The 24,112-nt window shown below is 42.4% G+C and overlaps 1 protein-coding gene across 1 annotated transcript in view; it reads right to left on the bottom strand.

Annotated features, from left to right (window-relative positions):
• The window catches only part of LOC139754578 (uncharacterized), a 305,334-nt gene extending 282,500 nt beyond the window's left edge, over window positions 1-22,834 (bottom strand). The window contains exon 1 of the mRNA XM_071671964.1: window positions 22,470-22,834. The gene's annotated coding sequence lies outside the window, so the exon portion shown is untranslated. The remainder of the gene's footprint in view (window positions 1-22,469) is intronic.
• Between the last annotated feature and the right edge of the window lie 1,278 nt (window positions 22,835-24,112).

The raw sequence follows: 24,112 nt of genomic DNA, 5'->3' as shown, positions 1-24,112 counted from the left end.
TTCGACGGTAAGCCATTCTGCTATGATGGCTCCGGCCTTCTCACCTGACCCTTAGGGGTCGTGTCAAAGATCACGCCATCATACCCAAGGGTCGTACCGTAGTGCTCAAGGGTCGTAACATTATATCTAAGGGTCATACAGCCTTGATCAAGGGTTGTAACGCAGTGCTTAACTATCGCACCATCATGCTCAAGGGTCATATAATCTTGTTCAAGAGTCGTGCTCAAAGGCCGTACCGTCGTATTCGAAGGTCATACAGTCTTGCTCAAGGGTCGTACCGTCGTGCTCAAAGGCCGTACCGTCGTATTCGAAGGTCATACAGTCTTGCTCAAGGGTCGTACCGTCGTGCTCAAAGGCCGTACCGTTGTATTCGAAGGTCATACAGTCTTGCTCAAGGGTCGTACCGTCGTGCTCAAGGGACGTACCGTCGTATTCAAAAGTCATACAGTCTTGCTCAAGGGTCGTACCGTCGTGCTCAAGGGACGTACAGTCGTATTCAAAGGTCATACAGTCTTGCTCAAGGGTCGTACCGTCGTGCTCAAGGGACGTATCGTCGTATTCAAAGGTCATACAGTCTTGCTCAAGGGACGTACCGTCGTGCTCAAGGGACGTACCGTCGTATTCAAAGGTCATACAGTCTTGCTCAAGGGTCGTACCGTCGTGCTCAAGGGACGTACCGTCGTATTCAAAGGTCATACAGTCTTGCTCAAGGGTCGTACCGTCGTGCTCAAGGGACGTACCTGTCGTATTCAAAGGTCATACAGTCTTGCTCAAGGGTCGTACCGTCGTGCTCAAGGGACGTACCGTCGTATTCAAAGGTCATACAGTCTTGCTCAAGGGTCGTACCGTCGTGCTCAAGGGACGTACCGTCGTATTCAAAGGTCATACAGTCTTGCTCAAGGGTCGTACCGTCGTGCTCAAGGGACGTACCGTCGTATTCAAAGGTCATACAGTCTTGCTCAATGGTCGTACCGTCGTGCTCAAGGGACGTACCGTCGTATTCAAAGGTCATACAGTCTTGCTCAAGGGTCGTACCGTCATGCTCAAGGGTCGTACTCAGTAACAAGAACCATCTTCCTAACCACAGTGGTGTCCATTCAGTACAACGTCCACACAGTTATTCTAAATAACTATGTCTGCTGATATTTTACCCGCCAATTTATTTACAATATACATAATTACAACAGAGGCCTCCTCTCACGACTGATTTAGCCCCAAATATCCATGTGCTTATGCTTGCTTGCACAAGTCCAAGCCAATCCAAGTTAAGATGCAGCGCAAGCAATCCTCGCCATTTACACGCTAAAGCTAACCCCTTACCAGGCAATATGAGAATTACTCTATAAATTCATAGGCAATAAATAAACTTAGAAAGCACCACCTGATAATATTTACATGACGTTAATCACGCGTCATCATTATACTCTCAATACTTTGCGAACATGCTTAAGGTTAATTACTGTAAAAATGAACACAGATGTTACAGAATGGCTTCGAGCCGATGTTGCCACTATTTACCACTCAACACCGGCATCATACTCTAATTACATGACACAACTAGTTCACACAAAGGGTGATTCAAGAGCGGCAAGTGCTCTTTACTTGACGAGACAGAACGCCGTCTTCCTTACGGTGGTGTGAGCAGAAGGGCTGCGGAACCGATGTATTTTATTATAAGACCGCCATCATGAACGCTTCGCTGGGTTCTCGCGAGTCATTAGCAGAGGCGGAGTGATATATGGGTGTTCTGCGGCCCGGGTTCTGGCCACCTGACGAGATACTTGCTTGCGATATGCGGACAAACAGTCGAGACGTGTGCCTGCGATATACAGACAAACAAACGGGAAACTTGTTTGCGATATGCGGACAAACAGACGAGACGTGTGCCTGCGATATACAGACAAACAAACGGGAAACTTGCTTGCGATATGCGGACAAACAGACGAGACGTGTGCCTGCGATATACAGACAAACAAACGGGAAACTTGTTTGCGATATACGGACAAACAGAGATATGTGCCTGTGATATAGACAGATCCTGACGAGATGCGTACTAGCGATACGGATAGGCAGACGATATACGTACTTAAGGACTGACAGACAGACACACGGTTATCATGTAACCTGCACACACTGCTTTACTAACGACAACCCTAAGAGGAAGCATGGTTTTGAAGGTGTATTTGATACAATTTATATATATATATATATATATATATATATATATATATATATATATATATATATATATATATATATATATATATATATTGGAAAGGATCACAGTTTTGCGCGTGATCAAGATATTCACATGCGTCCTAGCTTCGTCTCTTCGATGTATATCAACTGACTGTTATATTCCTCTCTTGTGTCTCCCCTGATGATGTGATTATTACACGAAAGTGCACTTGGGAACTTTTCGTGTTTCATTTTCCCCGTGGACTCATAGGAATATCTTGATCACGCGCAAAATTGTGATCCTTTCCAATTTATATATATATATATCGGGAAATGGCAAATAGTTTGAAAAAGAATATATATATATATATATATATATATATATATATATATATATATATATATATATACCGCTTACTGATTCGTCAGCAGCCAAAACCTGAAATCATACAATGGAAATACACACAATACAGATAATGCTATAACCAATACAGGCAGTGATAAACTGTTTTTACACAAACACTCATGTGGATGTCTAATTTCTATAGGTGATCACAGCGGTTCGGCTGGAGCTGTTCTATCGAGAGGTCTCCATGGAGTTGGATGGGGCTCGGTGCTCTTGTGATGCCTAAGTGCCACCCGGGAACGAGAGATCTGCGGTGGGCAGGAGGCGACGGTGGCGGAGGGTATGGTGCAGTAACTCCTTGCCGAACAGTCGGATGAGGTGATGGTTGGACAGAGCCGGGAGGACCAGTGTGCTGAGCACCACTTGACAAGTGGCTTTAGTGGGATCAAAAATGATCTTGCATTACGATTTTCTAGTAATCCCCCGTCGTGAGGTGTAGAGAAAGGCGGGGCGGAAGAGGCATAGGAGAGTCTAGGTGAAAGTCTTACGTGTATAAAATAATCTCTCGTTCTAGAGCAGAGTTCATTCCAAGTAGCCTGAGTCAATGAAGAACGTAGATGGGAAGAGCTAGAGGATGCATGACCTTATATGTTCGTGTACAAACCGTTACACGTTCGTGTATAAACTGTTATACGTTCGTGGATGAACCGTTATACGTGTGTGTGTGTATATATATAAGACTTCCTGATGCACAATAAACAACTCCGATACCGGCAAAGCTCGCTGCTGGTGGGGAGAGGGGAGAGGACACGTGGGGAGGGGGTGTTGTTCGAGAGGGCGAAGGGGAGGGTAACAGGGGGTGTCCAGCCCTCCCAAGCCAACCCCTCCCCTCCCTCCCGCCCGTACCCGTCCACACACCGGAAACGCCATATCTGTCAACAAGGTGAAGCATTGACCTGCCCAGGGGACCTGCCTGAATCACTGGGGAAGGGGAGGAGGGCTTGGTGGATCATTGGGGGAGGGTGTGGATCTGTGGGGAGGGGTAAGGACGTCCTAGTGGATCAATGAGGATGAATCTCAACGGACCACTGGGTAAGGGAAAGGACTGTGTGGAGCAATGTGGGAAGGAGGGGGGCTGAATCTCACTGGATCAGTGGGTAAGGGAAAAGGGCCTCACTGGATCAGTGGGAAAAGGGTCATAGCTGACCAACACTGGATAACGAAGGGAAACCACTACGTATCATGGGGGACCGCTATGGATCAATGGAGACCACTGTGGATCAACAGTAGGACCACTATGTATCAACGGAAGGATCACCATGGAACAACGGAAAGACTACTGTGGATCAACGGAAGGATCACTGAGGATCAACGGAAGAACCAATATGGATCAACAGAAGGACCACTGTGCATCAACGGAAGGACCACTATGGATCAACGGAAGGACCACTATGGATCAACGGAAGGACCACCATGGATCAACGGAAGAACCACTGTGGATCAACGGAAGAACCACTATGGATCAACAGAAGGACAAATGTGGATCAACGGAAGGACCACTATGGATCAACGGAAGGAACACTGGATCAACGGAAGAACCACTATGGATCAACAGAAGGACCACTGTGGATCAACGGAAGAACCACTGTGGATCAACAGGACCACTGTGGATCAACGGAAGGACCACTATGGATCAACGGAAGGACCACTATATATCAACGAAAGGACCACAGAGAATCAACGGAAGGACCACTGGATCAAAGGAAGAACCACTGAGGATCAACGGAAGGATCACTGGAACAACGGAAGGACTACTGTGGCTCAACGTAGGTAGTACTGTGGATCAACGAAGGGACCACTATGGATCAACGGAGGGACCACTGTGGATCAACGGAGGGTCCACTGTGGATCAACTGTAGACTAATATGGCTCAAAGTAGAGATCAATGTTAACTAAAGGTGAAGAATGATGATCAACGGGGGATCAATGTTCATCAACGAAGGGATCAATGTTACTTAACGAAGAGATCAACAATGATCAACCGAAGGACCGGTTACTCAACGGAGGAGCCATCATGGATCAAAGGTTAGGGATGGGGGGGCAGAGCACCCACAGTGACAGACAGGGTAAGAAAAAAAAAACGTACGTATCTACATGATGCAAGCCTGCTGGGGAAAAAAACGGTCGGTTATGTGTGAAGTACTAAGGCTGAGAGAGAGAGAGAGAGAGAGAGAGAGAGAGAGAGAGAGAGAGAGAGAGAGAGAGAGAGAGAGAGAGAGAGAGAGAGGGAGAGAGAGAGAGAGAGAGAGAGAGAGAGAGAGAGAGAGAGAGAGAGAGAGAGAGAGAGAGAGAGAGAGAGAGAGAGAGAGAGAGAGAGAGAGAGTGAGTGAGTTCTGAGGACATCTTGCCTAAAGGCAGAAAATCTAGGGTTACCAACAACGGGTTGTGTGAGTTAAGTGTTGTCAAATGTTAAGCGTGAGATCTTGTGAATGTGGGAGTGAAAGCCAGCAGCCCACGTGTGAGAGTAGAGGCAGAAAGAAAAGACAACTACCTGGGCCCAAGGAGTGAGACTTGACAGCCAATGAAGTGAGGGCTTATACTGTGCAGCTGTAGCTAACCCTCCCGATACCCAGGCGGGTAGTACTAGTAATATATACCTCCCTAGTCGGTGGCTACCCATTAGAGAGAGAGAGAGAGAGAGAGAGAGAGAGAGAGAGAGAGAGAGAGAGAGAGAGAGAGAGAGAGAGAGAGAGAGAGGCGGGTAGTGGGTGATGCTTGCGTCACCGTTACGCCACTGATTTGCTATTTCCTGCCAGGCGGGGGGAGGGGAGGGGGACAAATTTCCTGCCTCGGGGGGTTTAAATTTTTACGCAGCGGAAATTTAATCTCCGTCAACAAGCGAGTGAGGGGCGATCCTTCACCAAGCTAGGGGGAGCGGGGCTACGTGAGGTGAGGCCTTCATCAGTACCCATTACCTACATCACCACTACCACCACTGGTACCTACCATCATCATTGGTGGTATCTAAAATCTACACCACCACTACCACTAGTTGTCACAAATCATGTCCACCAGCATCACAACCACCAATGGTATCTATCACCACCATCTCCACCACCATCACTACCACGGGTTGTTATCTATAATCTCCACCACCACCACCACCACCACTACTACTACTATTTGTACCGATCATTACCAAAACGAGTGACACCAAAAACCACGACCACTACCGGTGGTACCCATCTCTACCACCACCACCACCACCAGTACCCCACTAGCTCTACCATCACTCCTTTCTCTCCGTTGCAACTCTTCACACAACATACAAGGCAAGATAAAGTGTCTCATAACACTGCAAGCAATAACATACACGTGTCATGTAAAAACAAAGTCAACACAATATAGGTTACACTGTGGCTGGGGGGGACATGTAAACATGTATAAACATATATAGCTTTTATTTAAAAAAAAAAAATAATTCCAAGCAGCTGACTTACCAATGTTCAGAGGCATATAACAAAAATAATAAAAAGTAATCAGCCTCTACATCAAACGAATCACATATGACAAATACCTGATCATAACAATGATATCTTAACAATTAGCATTTCAGTTAAAGGGGGGGAAAATAATATACTTCATTAAATATCTACCTGCCTTCGCATGATGAGTCTTCTGAGTTTTCTTGTGTCAGTTAAGGAGCAGCGATCACAGAAGACATCAGGCGAATCACATATGACAAATACCTGATCTTATCTATGATATCTTAGCGCTTAGCATTTCACTTAACGAAAAAAATACATATATACTTCATTAAATAGCTACCTGCTTTCGCATGATGAGTCTTCTGAGAGTTTTCTGGCGTCAGTTAAGGGGCAGCGATCCTACAAGACCTGGAGCAGGAGAGTCTTGCCCCTCTGAGGAAGGCCCGCACTGACCACTTCCTCCCTTGTATTCAAATCCCCACGCAGCAGCTCGCCCGTGATGCCGGCGCAAATCGTCCGTTACTCCGAGATTATTGTTCGACCACAATATTCAAGGGTTGAAAATCAGATATATAAAATACGTGCAGCAAGATACCTGGCACACCAAGCAACCTTCTTTAAGTGGGCCTCAACTCATGGAACCGAACAGTGGAAAAGCATAATTGCAGGAATTACTTTCAGCTTACCATCAACAGTAAAGTTGCAGCACCTTCTGAGATAACTTCAAAAACCTGCTACTGAAATGAAGTACAACGGACCTCTATGATAAACAACACATTTAATCCAATCAGCTTCAACTGTACCCCTAATCCTAAAGGAAAAAATGTGTACGGTTCAGCAAGAAATCGCTCTACGACCACCTTGAAAATTACAACCTCAAACACCATGACATGAGTCATCGTAAGTCACCGCTGACTCTTAGATATTATACTGGTATACATGGGTGAAAGTCATCATTACTCTTGGGTTTCAATTATGGAGATACCACAGTACTCCTCTGCTTTATTCTCTTTTTCTTTGTAAGTTGACAAGACCAGTAACTAAAAAAGATATCAACTCGAGTATTCGCCACTGCTTTTTAATGGGAAAATATTCATAATACTAAAAAGTTATTCACTTTATCATTAGGACAATAACATGCAAGACATGAGGTGAACACCATTAATTATGATATGAATAAAGCACTCATAACAAACAAGTGTTATGCAATTATCTTAAATGAAACCTTTAACAAGTTACTTCCTCATATACACAAGTACTTTATAACGTGATATTACACGGAAGGTCTTCGATCCTAATTTGACTGAGGGATTTCAAAACAAGAAAAAGTACATTGTCTGAACCAATAAATACACTCTGGCGCCAGATAATCTTCGTCTTCAATTCATGTTAAATCTCATTTAATACTTATCTCTGATGCAAAGAATGCTTTATACGTATTATCAGAATACTTACACATGTTTCCCATCACAAAAATATATATATATATATATATATATATATATATGATTGTGGTAAAAAAAAATTTACCTTCAAAAATTTCCAAAGCCGGGATAAAAATGTAAAGCTTACTAATTGGTGCAATTGTTGGGAAGTTTATGTATATATGATACAGCTGAAATTCTCTCTCTCTCTCTCTCTCTCTCTCTCTCTCTCTCTCTCTCTCTCTCTCTCTCTCTCTCTCTTTTAAATAGCTAAATGCACCCATACAAAAGTTCAAGATGTGAGACTCCACTTTCAAGAAGGTATAAGCAAACATGTAAATACACACAAGACAGGCACACGGATAAACAGAACACAAGTCTCAATCAAAAGTCTTTCTCAGATCCCAGATATTTCTAGTAAATCTCCAAAAATAGCATGACGGATTTAAGGAAAAAAAACAACAAAATATCTATATAACGAACGTGTCCTAATATATCATCGTGTCTTTCATAATTCATATAAATCTTAGCACACAATCTGAAGGCTGTATGGTATGTGGCATTCGCTTCGGCCAACACAAAGCGAGACGGATGGCTAACGGACGTCCGGACAATGATAAAAACATACCCAAATAAAAAGCGGGTCCGCGGGTCAGCTAGATTACCAACGAATAACTAATCATTCTTCATAAACCGGGATGTGGCCAATGGCTTCACTAATTTCCAAGATAAACAATGATAAGAATATTTGCAGGAAAGCCGTATAACAGCATGATAATGGTAAATTTCGTGTGATTCAAATATAGCTTCTGTCTACCACTAATTCCCACATGCTGAGGAACTGTGACCTTGACGACACAAATCTGAGGATATTCCAGCCATTCCGCCAACAACAAAGGAAGTTTTTTCGAAAACTCTTGATTATTGTGCTCGACCCACACAGTTCCTTCCAGCTGCGGTGTACCTGTCGCGATGGTTGCCACCCCACACACTCGTTAACCCTGGGGCGGAGTGGCCGGTGCAGCAGCAGGTGCCAGGCTAGCCTAGCCCGCCCCACCCCCACCCTCGGTGTTGCCCTTTAAACCCCACTGGTGTGATTTTCTCCGCCGTGAAATGTCCGTTGGACAAGGTAACTAAGAACTTCCTGGCGGCCTGATTTTAAGTGGTGGGGCCAACAAAAGATGACTATGGCCAGCCATCTTTAAATATCCTCACACCGTTCCAATATCTTTCGCTGCTGCCTAAATCTTATACCATTTACAAGCATGCATTTCTACCATACAGTAAGCCATAACTTACTCTGATAATAGTTTAATAAAACCGTTATAGAAGCCAAACCGTGTCTGGAGGCTTAGCGACGTCCCATTGTATTTGAAGGAGGAAGGAGGTGGTGGAGGGGATCCCCGCTGGTACACTGGCCGTTTCCGTTGAAAACGTCCACTGGAGGATTTAAAAACCTGGGGATTTAAATCCTCAACTTCCTGGTGGCCGTTTAAATTGACGTGGGAGAGAAACGTCATCTCCAGCTCTACCTGACGAAATCAGATGTTAACATAAACGTAACAGGATGTTAAAGATTCTCATTCTTTGTATAAGAGTACTTAAAAAGAAGGTAGCACCAGTGGGGAAAAAATCCTTATGGTGATTAAAACGGTGAATAAAATCGATGCGGTGACCTTGCTAATATATGTTTTTATTCCAACATATCACAGGATATGGGCAGGTACTTACGTGCTCTTCTTACAACAACCGCACGCACCCTTGCTCCTCTCTTCATGCCAGACACTATTTTTTCCACAACGCACTTTCATTCCCACATGTTCATCTGTGAGGGAGTCCCCTGTAACCTCCCCTCCCCTCCCCAACTCCCCGGCGCACCACCTCCTCCTCCCTCCTCAACGGCCGTTAAGAACCAACGTGGAGGCGACCATATCGTGAACCATCACCGGCCCCGCCCCGTCCGTCACCCACATCATAACTTTACTCGACAGTGTGGGTGATGTACCGCGACCACAGGCCCGCCCGCAGACCTACACAACCGTGGGAAGGTAAGGCTTTAAACATCCGCGACGCGTCAGTGGATACGTCACAATGTCTGGCCTACTAACATTACTTACGGTTTCTCAAAGAGTAGAACAAGATAGAAAAAGCAAATATGTAAAATCAATCATAATTTTTTGACTATCTAAATATTCTGTACAGCGAAAATGTTCATCACAGAAGTACTTAAAGTACAGAGAGAGAGTCGATAAAACTTATAAAAATCAAGACATTTCCCTAGGATCCGTCAAAATCTTAAAACGCTTAATTCGGGTGTATGGGGATAAATATAAACAATATAGAGCAACATTACAACGTAACATCATACGTTAATCCTATATTTCAGTAACGTATGAATCTTACACGTTTTAAAACATTTCCAAAATTCCGTAGATCTCCCATAGTTTCCCTTTTTCTAGGCTAATAAGGTCTTACAAAGTATAATAAGGAGTCCACCTTTAGCGGTGAGGCCGCGGCCCGCAAACCGCTGAGGCCCACCGCAACACGCCGCCCTCACCAAAACTCTCAACACTTGCCAATTACTTCACAATGGTCCGCCTCACCCTGAACTCTGCACTCATTTGTCCCTCATATTTCAGTCTCACCAAAATGCCATTCTCTCGCCAGGAAGGGCGCTGGAGGAAGAACAGGAGGGAAACCTAGAAAACAGGCCATGGGAACCTAAAAGATACAACCATCTTAGGACATTCTGTCACAGGAAGGGGATTTAAAATCTCATGGTCCTGCTGGAGCTAATTTTGTCATACCCACACGTTCCTCATGTACAACACTATTTCTAAATCTACTACATACTGTCCATCCTCGACAACATCCATAGGAAAACTACTATTTGGCCATCCCCGATAACATACAAAGGAAAGCTAACATGCTATGTGGTGTATGACTGAAGGTAGGGGAGAGGCAGCTTCCCTAGCATCTTGACACATCCAGACCATAACCGCTGACAGGGAACTTCCGGCCGAATGTAACGAACTTCGGCTAAGGGACGCCGCCCGAGCGATCTTGCCAACTATGTGGCTGTCACTCCATTATCGTAAATCACCATATATCATTTATCTCTATGTACAATACACCTATCTCGAAGATTGCGGATGTTACTATGACTTGTTTAGAAAATATCCGAAAAATATTTACCACGGAAATAAGCAATGGAAAAATAGTCTGCCAACGCCTGCGTGAATCACTGGCTAAAACGGGAGGCACAGGTTCATCTATAGCGTCGCTTGGCATTTAAACCTCCAGCCTTGACAAGAAACATCCTTGAGAACCAATCGTTGGCGGTTACTCCCTACTCCCATTTCCCTTTCCACTTGTAAATTGGTTTCGAGGGTATATCTTCTCTCGGTATCCGTCTCTTTCAAATAGTATTTTTCCATCGAACTCTCGTTTCTTTGTCATATAAGGGTGTAACAAATACAAGATTCACTAATGCATTCCTAGCCATTGTATATTTACGCTGGGCCAAGTGATATCACGTACTTTGCTTCACACGATGCAAAAGAACAACTCAAAGCGGATCCACTCCAAATCATGATGTTATTCCATATACAAAGAACATACTTTCAATTAATGCTATCAAAGCTAAGCCAAGCACGGGCCGGAAACTTGAGTAGGCCCTCCATCACCTTTAACCAATAACTCGCAACAGTCCAAGTATACTTGGTCAGTTTTGGTTTGATTTATTGTGAACATGCAATGTTGGTGCAAGATCTTAAATGCATTGAATGATACGATCATTTGAAGCCGCAATTATACCCCCCTCCCCCCCCTTTTTTTTTTTCAAAAATCGACGTTTTCTGAAACACCAGAAACTAATGGATCCTCAATTTACATGAAGCTCATACCTTATCACCTAATCATGTTACGAATTCAATTAACACTAAGTGTTCTACTGGTGACTGCACTACCAACAGAGGGTTTACGAGGATTCGCGGCCAATAACAACCGCCCAAGAGAACCAAACCAATATATTGTGGCTCATGAAAACTATATTCCAAATAGCGTACAGTATTAGTAAACAAGTGGTCAGGTTAAACATTCCTGTTATAGATTTTAACAAGTGAGGCGAAATATGTACAGTTACAGTGTCTCCTGGCAAACGATTATTAATTTACCGTTATCTGCATAGTATTCATACACAGAAAAATGACTGTACCTTTTCTTTAAGTGCTTCTAATATAAGATCATTTATAGAACACATAACCCCATCACTGGAAACTTCAAACTGCGCTATGACTTCATGAAGAACTGGGGTGTGTCGGCATAAAAGGTCGTACCAATGCAAAAAATGTACAAAAAAAAAAAGAAAAAACGGAGTTGACTAAAGACACCTGCACGAGAGGCATAATAAACGTCACAACAAAAAAGTTACGAAAGCCAAGATGGTTACAGAATATTAACACAAACTTATGCATGAAACATAACAGCTCTCTGAACACTTGCGATAACTGACTCCACAACTTACAGCAAGCAAGTTATGAACAATGACGAATAACATCTTCATGCCATAAATAATTATCAAAACCATTAGGCAACGAGATCCTGCTCCCAGAACTCCCGGTTATATATTAATTAGCCGAACTAGTCGTTTCTTAGGTCATAATCTTCAAAGGAAATTAATTTCACAAGCAAAGCTCGCATGATCCGGTGAATTCTTGGTCTTCAAACGGTGGAAGTACCTACATGGATGAATGTTAAGTTTTTACTTTTAAAAGAATGGGAAATGAATTCATTACAGAATGAATGTAGGTATGGAAAATCAAGCTGGATAAAGTTCACTCTCGAAATGTGCCTCGGGATAACTCGGTAACTTATTCCTATTGGTAATTTGAGTGTATAGTTTCCGAGCTCGCTTGGTTCAAGCCCATACGATCAGCATCTGAGTTAAGGAAAATAGCATCCACTAACGTAGCGCCCTTTCACAAAACAAAAAAATAGTACACTTGGAGAATATCTTAAAATGCCAGTAACATCCGCAGAACAACGTCGCCATTTATAAAGTACACAACAAAACTTCCACCTCCATCAAGCATACCACCAGTAAGCCGAGGTTCTGCCGCCATTACCCTGAAAACTCTTGTATAAAATCATCAAGACTATTACGAGCTACACGCTCAAAGTAACATACAAATCGTCCGGATATATATATATATATATATATATATATATATATATATATATATATATATATATAGGCTCCCGTTAGCCTAGCTACCTTACCTAACGAAGACAAACTCATTGGATATTTTACCTGAAGTGGCGTAGAGTTCCTCATAACTTTATATACAACATAAGGCAAAACGTACTAAACCAAAACATACCATAAAACACAACAGTATTACTGCTGTGCACTGCCTAACAAAAACAAACCAAAACGCTAAGCTTATATTTCACTGAGTGACTCGCATTTTGTGCATCCTACACTACAGCGCGTGTGCAGGATATGTACATGTAGATTTTGAAGATTCGTCAGTATTCCCACAGTTTGGCTAATGACTAAGCTTCGTAAGCGATATCATAAATATATCACGTGTCAGGCAGGAGAATCTAGCCAACATGTAGGTGTTCTAAAAAAAATCTTACCATCTATCACGATTCCTTGATCCCGGGAATGCACAGGACCTAACCTAACCAGATGTAGCTACAGCCATGCTTCTGAGGACATGAAAATTTCCACTGAATTCTGGACATTAAAAATTACACAGGGTAACTTTAAAACTATGATCTGTGCACCAAGGCAGACTGTGCCACGTAGTTCGTCAACGCAACACGGATATGAATTAACTGTGGAAATAATTTTCTACCAGCGAATGCAAAGGAAAATCTAATCTTTCTAATGTATGCGCAAGTGTAAAGTTGGGTGGGAAGGTGTGTGTGTGTGTGTGTGTGTGTGTGTGTGTGTGTGTGTGTGTGTGTGTGTGTGTGTGAGAGAGAGAGAGAGAGAGAGAGAGAGAGAGAGAGAGAGAGAGAGAGAGAGAGAGAGAGAGAGAGAGAGACTTACTGACCTACTTACAAGTATATACAAGATTTTGCCATTAGGCAGGGTTAGTTACATAGTGCTCCTCAGAGAATGAACACCTGGGTTGAGCTGAAGGGTGTAAGGTAGAAGTTACTTCAAATGTGTATGGGAGAAAATGTTGGCAGTGCCCTTGGCGTGTAATGGGGACGGGTTCGGTGTAATGAGAATGAGAGTGTAGGCGCTGCGCCTGAAGTGTGATGGAAAACTGTGGGTGGTGCACCTGCGGCATGAAGGAGAGGGTAGGGCGGCGCACCTGGGGTGAGGAAGGAGTGCAAGCGGTGCTCCTGCAGAGTATGTGGGGATGCTCTATACATGTGTCAGAGCTTATCCTTTCATACGACTCTCTTAAGTATTCCTGGAGGGGGTCTATAGGGGAGAGGGGCCTAACCCCCCACAGCCTGGGCTGGGTCGTCAGTCGACCAAGCTGTTGCAAGCGGCGGCCCATATGCCCACGTAGACTCCACAACCTGGCTTGTCTGGCACAATTTGTAAATAATTGCCCATAGCACACTCACACTTCTCTACTGCGCATCCCATGGTGTTCCTTATGATTGCAGGCAACTGTGTTGACTAGTCTTGGGCTATGTTTACATCAAATATGCATAACCAAGCGTTAAGCACCATATTCAATAATCACTCTTACAAAATCCTTTTCCAGACTTGAAGATCTGGGCTTAGGATCCGTCATCGGGAGACGTATCATCCACAAACTGATTCAAGAGTCGTCTCGGGCGACGACACCATCATCACCAACACTACCCCTGCCCTCCTTACAACTATAGTGACAGAGTTAACCGAGTCTCACTCCTCATAATTGCTACGACATCCATTACCACAAATAAGGTAGTCCCTAAACACTACAACTCAATAAATCAAACTGCACACACACACACACACACACACACATATACAAAAGAGACAATCAGTTCGACCATTATAACCTACCCATCGTAAAGTCCATCGCTAATGAGAGTTTTACACCAGCAGACTACATCACTGCCGCTTACTCTTAAACACAGAATTCCTGTTCCGACTACAAAGTCCCCCTCCCCTTCCCCCGTCAGAACCCAAATTCCTTTATGAGAATCACATCCTCCATGAAACCACAAAAATGCAGACAAGTAAAAAAAAGGCAGCACCTTTTCAAATACAAAAATCGCTATCCTTTTTCTTCTTTTTGAGCTCTTGCACACCCACAGTGCCTAAAAAATAATAACCATCACCTGAATTAATGCAGTATGTGAGAATACCTTTAAGTTTCACATTAGGTAAGTAAAATGTATTTGCGATGACACTTTTTCGTAGTTCTCCTAGAATACAGACAACAGCAGGAATACTTCGAATGCTGGGGCGAAGGCAACAAGATGGTTAACCTAAAGGAACGGTCACATTACAACACTACAAAACCTGACTCATGGTACTTAGTGTGAGGATGACTAGAGTTTTATTTTCTGTGGCCAAGAAACAGTTTCACTAGCCATCCTAGGCTCAAAATACACCTCACTCGTGGTATTTAGCGTTAGGATGAGTATTATCCCGAAGTTCCATAGAACTGTTACACTAGTCACCCTAGGGTCACACTTTAACACCTCACTCTTCGTGCGATAGTTTCTCAGCGGATGTTAAGTGGGGTAAAACAAGCGAGTGCTTAATGTGTAGAGTGTTACAGAAGAACTAGCTTTGTGTGAAGTATGGAAAAGGGATTGTTAAGTGTACAGGTTAGAGTAGTTTAAGCAGGTGTTAAGTGTACAGGTTGGTGTGATAAAATCGAGTGCAGGGTGAAGGTCATGTGTGGTAAAAGCGAATGCTGAAGAATGTGCATTTAAACAGACGTGATAATTCTATGGGCTGGTGCAACGAACTGGTGGTAGGCGGTGAATGTGTGCGATGGTGTGGCAGAAGCGTATGCTAATTGTAGGGGTTGATGTGGCGAAATCGACTCAAACATATGTGGAGTAATGTGGTAGAAGCGAGTAGAGTACGTGGGCTGGACTGAAGCTTTCAGTGTGTGGGTTTATGTTGTCGAAGCGACAGCTAGGTAGAGCTGACTCGAGTTTCGAGTAAATGTATCTGTAGGATACATAAGGGTTTTAAATCGATGGGTTGCCAGAATAAAAGCTAATGTTTAAAGCCTATGGACATGGTTTAAAATAATGTTTTGCCTGTAAACTGCTGTGGCATGGGCTGAAGTGTTAAGTAAGGCAGTTGTATTACAGGCGAGTGACGAGTATCTGGTAATGATAGAGAATAGGAGTTGCCTGGTAGTGAGTTCTAAGTATGGGTTGTGGTCCAAGAGAATGAGTGCGTGGGGCATATGGAAATAGTGACTAACGCAAGTTGAGTTGTAGTAGCGGGTGGTAATCGCGTGGGTTGTGTGGTGTTAGTGACTGAGTTGAGTGTAGGGACTGTGTAATAATAACGAGCGTTGAGTGTGTGGGCAACATGTAAGCGAGTGCTGTGTGAGTGGACCGCCTGGCAGAAACGAGTCGTGTGTGTGAGCTTTGAAGCAGAGACAAATGATGTTCGATATTTGCGAATACGTCTGACAAAAATGTTAGAGATTATGGTTGAAACACCAATGACCATTACAAACTAACATATCCAACAAGTACATACATGGGTTGCGTGGTGGTAATGTGTTAAGTGCAAGTGTCAGCAACAGTTATGTGTGGAGTGTATGGAGTTTGGCAATTATGTACTGCATGTAAAGGATATGAGTAGTGCTGAGTGCACAGGGTGTGTGTCAGTTATAAGCTGTGTATGGGGTGGCGGTAGGTATGTGTAGAGTGTACGGGAACAGCACTTATAAGTTGAGAGCATGGGGCGTGGGGAAGTTATGAGCTGAGTGCATACGGTGGGTGCCAATTATGAAGTGAATGTATGAGGTGGGTGCCAGTTATGAAGTGAGTGTATAAGGCAGGTGCCAGTTAAGAAGTGTGTATAAGGTGGGTGCCAGTTATGAAACAAGCTTAAGGAGTGTGCGGCAACTGAGATGAGTGTATTAAGAGTCGAAATATCAAGCCTGGAGCTTAGTGGGTTTTGCAATAGCTCTATGTGCTGAATGTGGGTAGGTAGCGAGTGATTAAGATGCAAAATTTAACCTTGAAGTGGTGATTGAGGTAGTAACGAATGAGTAATGTAGTGCCATTAGAGTTCAGTGTCCTAGTTCTATGGCAGTATTAAGTGATAATTGCGGTCTCTGACAATTTGCAGTTAACAAACCATCTTTGGTCTTCAAATTGTAATAGAAAAGAGAGCAAAGATCCTTATATATATATATATATATATATATATATATATATATATATATATATATATATATATATATATATATATATATATATGTCATAATTCCAATAAACAAACCATATAAAAAATGCGAAACTATGAAATTACACTTGCATACGCCAAACCAATGAATATTGACAAATAAAAAATCACCTTGGTGTCTTAATTCAGTGTAAATCTGAAATTGTTTACCTGCGAAAGATCAAAGGTAGCTCGTGAAAGCTCTCATCTTCTTACATCTTAATTATTCATTATCATCTTTGATAAGCTAAACTGCTGGAGTTCGCTGGCAAAATACTATTATTATATGTGTTTCACGTGGATGCCGCCTGGCCATCACATATAGATCAAGATTTTAGCCAAATCAATTTCAAAAAGAACATCATGTTTTCAATATCTAACACGAAATTACCAAAAGTTACCTTAAACCTCTTTTATTTTTCCTTAAAGATATACAGCCGCCGATCATCGCGTTCGATCATCGAATAAACACAGCACAACCTCGATTAACTGATGCGCCAACGAATCTATTTCGCTGGTGTAGAAAAAGAAAGCGACGCGCAGACGCAAGCCTGGCCCAACGAAACCCTCGGTCGTACGTAATGCCACCTTAACCTCAGTGGTCTCTGCACAAATAGCTTTCGGTTGCAGTAAGTGTAACACAGCAGCGGCGAGGTGATGACTCGGAAAATGACACAGCAGGAGTCCAAACATTGCAAATGTTGTTGACGTAACATACAACACCTAAGTGAATAAGCAGCCAACCTTTGATGCAGCGTTTCCAGAACTCAAAGAGGTTGGGGTGGCCTTTTTTTTCCACCCAATCAATGAATTTGCATTTCTTCCCTCACCCATGAGCCAGCCGCAGTTACCCTTTCCCTAAATCCAAAAAGCACTATTCATACTCTAGGACCCACTTAATTGTGGCGATTTATGACAATTCCAGACTTACATTATGGTGCGCATCTTCATGTCAACTCCTGTTCCCAACAGAAAGTCTGGTTCAGGCAACAGTACAGTACTGACGACTACACACGACTGTAACGTAAATATACAGAAAACTGCAAGAGGCCTACAAGTAGGACCTTGCGAGGCAGCGCGTCTTTTACACAGCTATCATTAATCATGTATGTACCAAGGATTATGCTTGCAATTTCCCACTTGAATAGTTCCATTTATCTAAAAGAGTTTCCCAAAATATGTTTCCTATCCATTTTTTTCTGAACCGAAAGTTCATTAATATGAATTTACTGTTATGAATTTCCTCTGGAATTCTATTTACGTCCCCCTAACCTATCCCCATTTTCAATTTGTATTCCCGTATCATATCGTTCCATCTTTATATCTGACGGCTTCGGTCTTCTAACCCCATAGCTCAGGCGAGTCCAGGCTGTTGTTATAGGCCGCAGCCCGCAGGCGCACATAACCACCACAACCTAGTTAGCCCAGTGAACTTCATAACAATTATCATGGGCCTTCTGATAGTTCCTCTTATATCTCTAGATGGGTGCAAGCACTGTATTGTACAATAATGTGCCTTGGCTATTACTGTGCTTTCTTGTGCTGTGCTTATTGTCCCTTTTGATGTCAGAGGTAACATTTTCCAGTCTTCCATTTTTGTCGTGCCAATACGGATCCATTTACGAGTGTAGGTTGAAAAAAAAAATAAAAAACAGTTTTCAGGGCTTTCCCATCTGTTTTCCAGAATGTACAGACTCTTTAAGATTTCAGTTGCGCCCATTTCAGATCCTTTACAGCGGTGATGGGGACTGTTCTGAATTATTTCTTTCTATTCCTCACACCGGGAGTTGAACTTCCTCATCGGAAAACATTTTTCCGGTGTCCAAGCGGAGGACTTTGTTTGTAGTTTATCAGGAGTCTTCACGATGTAATTTCCATACCGTACTTATTCTGGTTATCCCTGGGGATAGGGGAGAAAGATTGCTTCCCACGTTTCCCCTGCGTGTTGTAGAAGGCGACTAAAAGGGGAGGGAGCGGGGGGCTGGAAATCCTTCGCTCTCGTTTTTTTTTCTTTATTTTCCAAAAGAGGAACAGAGAAGGGGGCCAAGTGAGGATACTCCCTCAAAGGCTCAGACCTCTGTTCTTATTGCTTCCTCGCTAACTCGGGAAATGGCAGAGTGAACTTATTCTATGAATAACCTATAAAGGATATGAAACCGCAATTTATGAGAAGAGAGAAATGAGAAGTACAGAAGGGATGAGTTCAGTTCCTTAGGGAAAACAGCCTGATTTACAACGTGTTGTGATATTTGTCAATAAGCTGTACACTCATCTCCCATGTTTCAGGATATTCTCGTTTAGGCATTTTGTTACAACGTTATGGTCACGGTCACCAAAGGCTTTTACTTCATGTTTTTATCACATCAGCAAGCAAGCGGGAAACAAATCTTCCATGTTCTGAATTATGAAGGTTTATTGGTTCCTTAGTCACCTTATATATCAGGATTCTCTCGAAAGCATTAATAATAGCTATGTAGCGTCAGCGCAAATCAATGGGCTGTCTTGCTTCTTCCTTTCTGGAGTGGGGCGATGTGATAATTCCATGCTCTCAGGGATAATCCCAAAGTCCAAACTTTTTTGTCCAGATGTCGAGAGCTTATGCAAGTGGGTTTTAACTTCTTTATAACGACATGAGTTTATGGGGACTATTCCAGGAGCAGAGTGCATGAGAATTTTCTTAATGGCCCTCTCGAAAGCCTGCGGCGTGTTGATCTGTGTCAAACGCAAGATTTGTCTAGGAAAAAGTCGGTTGTTTCGTTTATCAAATTTCTGGTTCATTGAACAGATTCGTTGGTGTTTTTAGTATCTCATTCACATCGTCACAACGTGTAAATGTACTCCTCTATTCTTCCAGGGATAACGGAACAAGTCGTTCTGACCTTTGCATCATAAAAATCTTATCTTTTTCTTTTTTGAGGTCTCGTATGATTTTTTTTTCAAGTTTACCATCCATGTCTTTCAGATCATGCGACAGGTATTCTATTCCTTGCTAGGTAAGCTATGGCTTTTCTCGAAGGAATTTCTACTTTTGTCAATACGGTGATAGGAACTACGGCGAATCTTGACCTCATATTCTTCAAAAAACCATCAAACCTAGTGAACTATTTGTATTATCACGCACGGTGTCGTACAATAATTCGATACTGCCTTTGGTTCTACATATCTGCCAATGATAAATCATAAATCCGCAACATCCATATTCACCAATACTTCATACGAGTGCGATGGGTAAAGTCAACCTGGTTGGAGACACTCCGTCATAAACTATGAGATGCGTGGTTCCTTTTCACTGTAAATTTCTTCATAGAAATAAAGCCAAATAATGCTTGGGCCAAGAATGCAGGCAAGATGTGCTATTAGGTAACGGAAAAATGTAATAACATAAAAACTAAAAAGAAAACCTTAGTAGGAGTAGTGGTAGTAGTATTAACAATAGGAGTATCAGTAGTAGTAGTAGTAGTAGTAGTAGTAGAATGAAGAAACATAATAACAGCAACAAAAATATGGGATGTTGGTAAGTTCCGTTAAATTAGATTCTGTGAGCCTTATGATGTGATTCCATAGACTCTCCCTACACCATATCAAACCATACATTTTGGACAACGCCTGGGGTACTGAAGTGGAATACACCAAGACTCATCCAAGCGTACATCCGGTGTGCTACATTTTATATCAACAGAGAAATAAAACTGGATAACAACTAGGGAGATTTTCCTCAAAAACTTGCCTCCTGAGATTGGCAATCGGTTGCTACCTTTACTTGAGTCTTGACAAATATAAACAGCATGTTTGTAATCTACAGTTTCCCTATCAAGTCCTTCTGAAATGGTACAACATTCAAACTTACTGGTAACCAGTTGGAGGAAAACCCTAATCACACCGGAAATAATAGGCAACAACAGTCGTGTCAAAAAGACGGCTATGATCATAATGACTTCACGGGTATCAAGCTTACTACGCTTACAGTGCGTAAACTGATACCGGAGGCGGTTTCTAAAATTCGTTGAACAGTAGAAAAAGCTCTAATGTAACAGCGAAGATGGATCACTTTCTAACAACACTTTTCCATCGTATTGCTTACACTTAAGCGTTCTTAGTAAGTTAAAATCTAACTGGCATGACTATGACGGAGGTTGTCAACAGAAAGTCAAGTGAAAAATCTGTGATAAAGATTTATTGACCAAATCAAAAAAGGCTGAAACTGCAACAGGTCAGCTCTACTCTCCACAATAAGGCAACTCTGGATTTGGATTTATTTATTTAGCAAAAAAAAAAAAAAATATACAGCGTACATTATAAATATTTCACAGAGGACAGAACATAACGTAAAACCATATTCCCATTCATTTATCTCAATGGTCATGGCTTTCAAAGTATGTCATTGCTTAAGGTAAAGCTATAAACTCATCCTATAAATGATATGTTTCTAAGAATTTTCACTGGCTATGCTACAGGCAATGAAATCATTCCTTCTACTTGGTCAAGAATTAATAAGTGCACGAACAGTAAGGTTCTATTTTGAGTCAAGCTTATCTAATAATGTTGATGGGTGGTAGGAGCGAGACCAACCTCACACAGTTACACTACTGTCCACTACCACATCGGCATCTTAAAGAAGCAACTTCTGTATCGTTATGTTCATGCTTCTCAGTGTTTTGCATCAATTCTAATGTAATCATTCCAGGCACCAAGAAATATAAAACTGAGTGTATCTGACCTAGCTGTGAGTTGTTTAATGGGAAATTATTTTAGGGATTGCGTGGATTATGCATATGTGTGTGTGTGTGTGTGTGTGTGTGTGTGTGTGTGTGTGTGTGTGATGGTGCACATCAGTACATGGCTGAGTCAAGTTTCAAGTTTTTACTCCCAATTCATACATTAACATAAATCAGTAGCTTCCTGAGAATCAAAGAAGTTGAACTAGTGATTTGTTTCCTTTAACCAACTTTAAACTCAAAAGCTTTTCTTTTGTTACAAGCGCTCATTAAGGTATCAGTAGAAGCTTTCTTTTCCATTTTTGCAAAATAAACTTCACAAACACCTTGCAACGGCAACATGGACAACGAAATAAATTCGGATGGTTTATCCCGCAATGGGATGCTTGTCCTGCAGAGACAATCGTGCTGCTGGAACAAACTAATGGCACAGAGATGGTGGGTCTTTGGATCACGTCACAGAGGAATGTCGGGCCAGCGTCTAAGCTCCTCTTAAGTGCACAAGTCATGAAGTCGTTGGTGGGCGGCTGCAGTGTCCACCAACTGACCTTGGAGAGCGAATTATTCACTGGTTAAGGATATTTATTTATCTTCCTGATCCTTCATTCAAAAGAGTATTTCTAAGAGCATGTCCCCTTGCTTCTATTCAAGATAAAAGATCCTCATGTCATCGGAGCCCGGTTATGGAGATGCGCCGGGGCGTGGGGAAGAACCTGTGCTAAGCCTCAATCGACGTCGAGTGTTTGTAGTGTGTGGACTTCCTCGTCCCAACAGCAGCAACGGCAGCAAGGTGGCCGCAGGTGCAAACACACGTAACCTTCACCACACGACCTTCCACACACACCCACCACCATACCCACACTCTACCGCTGCAACTTCCTCTTGACAAGCCACGACACGATCAACCAAAGGCTAAAATCTCAAACTTACCGATCAAATGACGAAGAATGGTATGAGGACAGAGGAAGATCCGTGGTAGTGCCTGTAGGTTTCGGACGTAGCCTGGGTGGCCCACAGGGCAGAGGACCTAGCGAGTGTTGGCTAGGATACCCGCATCTTACCACGGGAGGTTCCGGGCATCCTCACTCAACACTCTACAACCTTCCTTAATTTTATGTAATCCAATTCCAAAATCGAGCTCAGAACTAAGGAACACAACTAAAATTCAAAAACAATTCACCAAAACACACTGGTCACTTTCCAGGAGTACGACACACACGCAGAGAAAATACGTTAGGAGAGCGCCGACCGGAAAGACTGACACGTTCTCCTCGTAGCAGGGGTGATCGTGCACTGTTTTTCTTTACACGTTCCCTGCCGGCACACGAGACAGCAGCGTTGCCACATCATCGTACCCCCGTGGGGTAGCGGCTGTGCCAACTCTCCGCGTACTTACATGCGGGTTCACCGCATACACACAGGTGAAATGAAACTTCTTATTCTTTACGCACATGTTGGAGCTGATATCTTATATATTATATTTGTTGGAAGTGTTGTAAGAGAAGCATTGATATCTTGTACAGATGTTAGATTTACTTAATGTCCATGATATGGCAATTTCTTGTAACTTAAACTCGTCATTTCCTGCTGGCCTGCCAGAAATGTGTAAGAGAAATCATTTCACGCGTCATAATCTGTTATGATAATACGAAAAATAAAGATATAGATATTATCCTCATTTAGCGTTCAGTCTTAAGCTAAAGAAGGAAAGCAAACTTCTGATACCTTGAGAAAAGTTTGAGATATAACTTAAACATATACATTTTTCCGATGTAAAAGCACACCAGAATTATGTAGCTTGACAGCTCCCAGACTCGCTACATTCGCTATCATGACGATAAGATTCCCTTAAATAATCCTGGCGGTGACCACCTAAGGCTACAAGTATTCTGTGAATACTGTAGTAAAGCAATGATAGCGCGGTATCTCTGGGTTATTAATCATACTGTATCATGATCCATGCTCTAATTCACTGTACCATTCAATTTAGAACACTCAGTGTATTTACAATTTTTAGTGTATCCTTTCAAATGGTAATAAAAAAAACTCCGAGTCTTACTTTCCATGTGGAATTTCTTGTAACAAATAGTATAATTCAGAGGAATGATAACGTCATTTTGGTATTCTATTTTTCTTCAGTCATTAAGAAGTTCACAACGTCATAGCAACAATTTGAGATAAATATTCAATGTAACATGTGTTACCAGGAATGAACACACACACACATGCATATATATATATATATATATATATATATATATATATATATATATATATATATATATATATATATATATATATATATTTATTTTTTTTTTTTTTTGCTTTGTCGCTGTCTCCCGCGTTTGCGAGGTAGCGCAAGGAAACAGACGAAAGAAATGGCCCAACCCACCCCCATACACATGTATATACATACGTCCACACACGCAAATATACATACCTACACACCTTTCCATGGTTTACCCCAGACGCTTCACATGCCCTGATTCAATCCACTGACAGCACGTCAACCCCGGTATACCACATCGATCCAATTCACTCTATTCCTTGCCCTCCTTTCACCCTCCTGCATG

This window comes from Panulirus ornatus, chromosome 17 (genome assembly GCF_036320965.1).
Source record: "Panulirus ornatus isolate Po-2019 chromosome 17, ASM3632096v1, whole genome shotgun sequence".
Lineage (NCBI taxonomy): Eukaryota > Metazoa > Arthropoda > Malacostraca > Decapoda > Palinuridae > Panulirus > Panulirus ornatus.
Note: the sequence above shows the minus strand (reverse complement) of the source record. Positions and strands in the feature narration are given on the sequence as shown.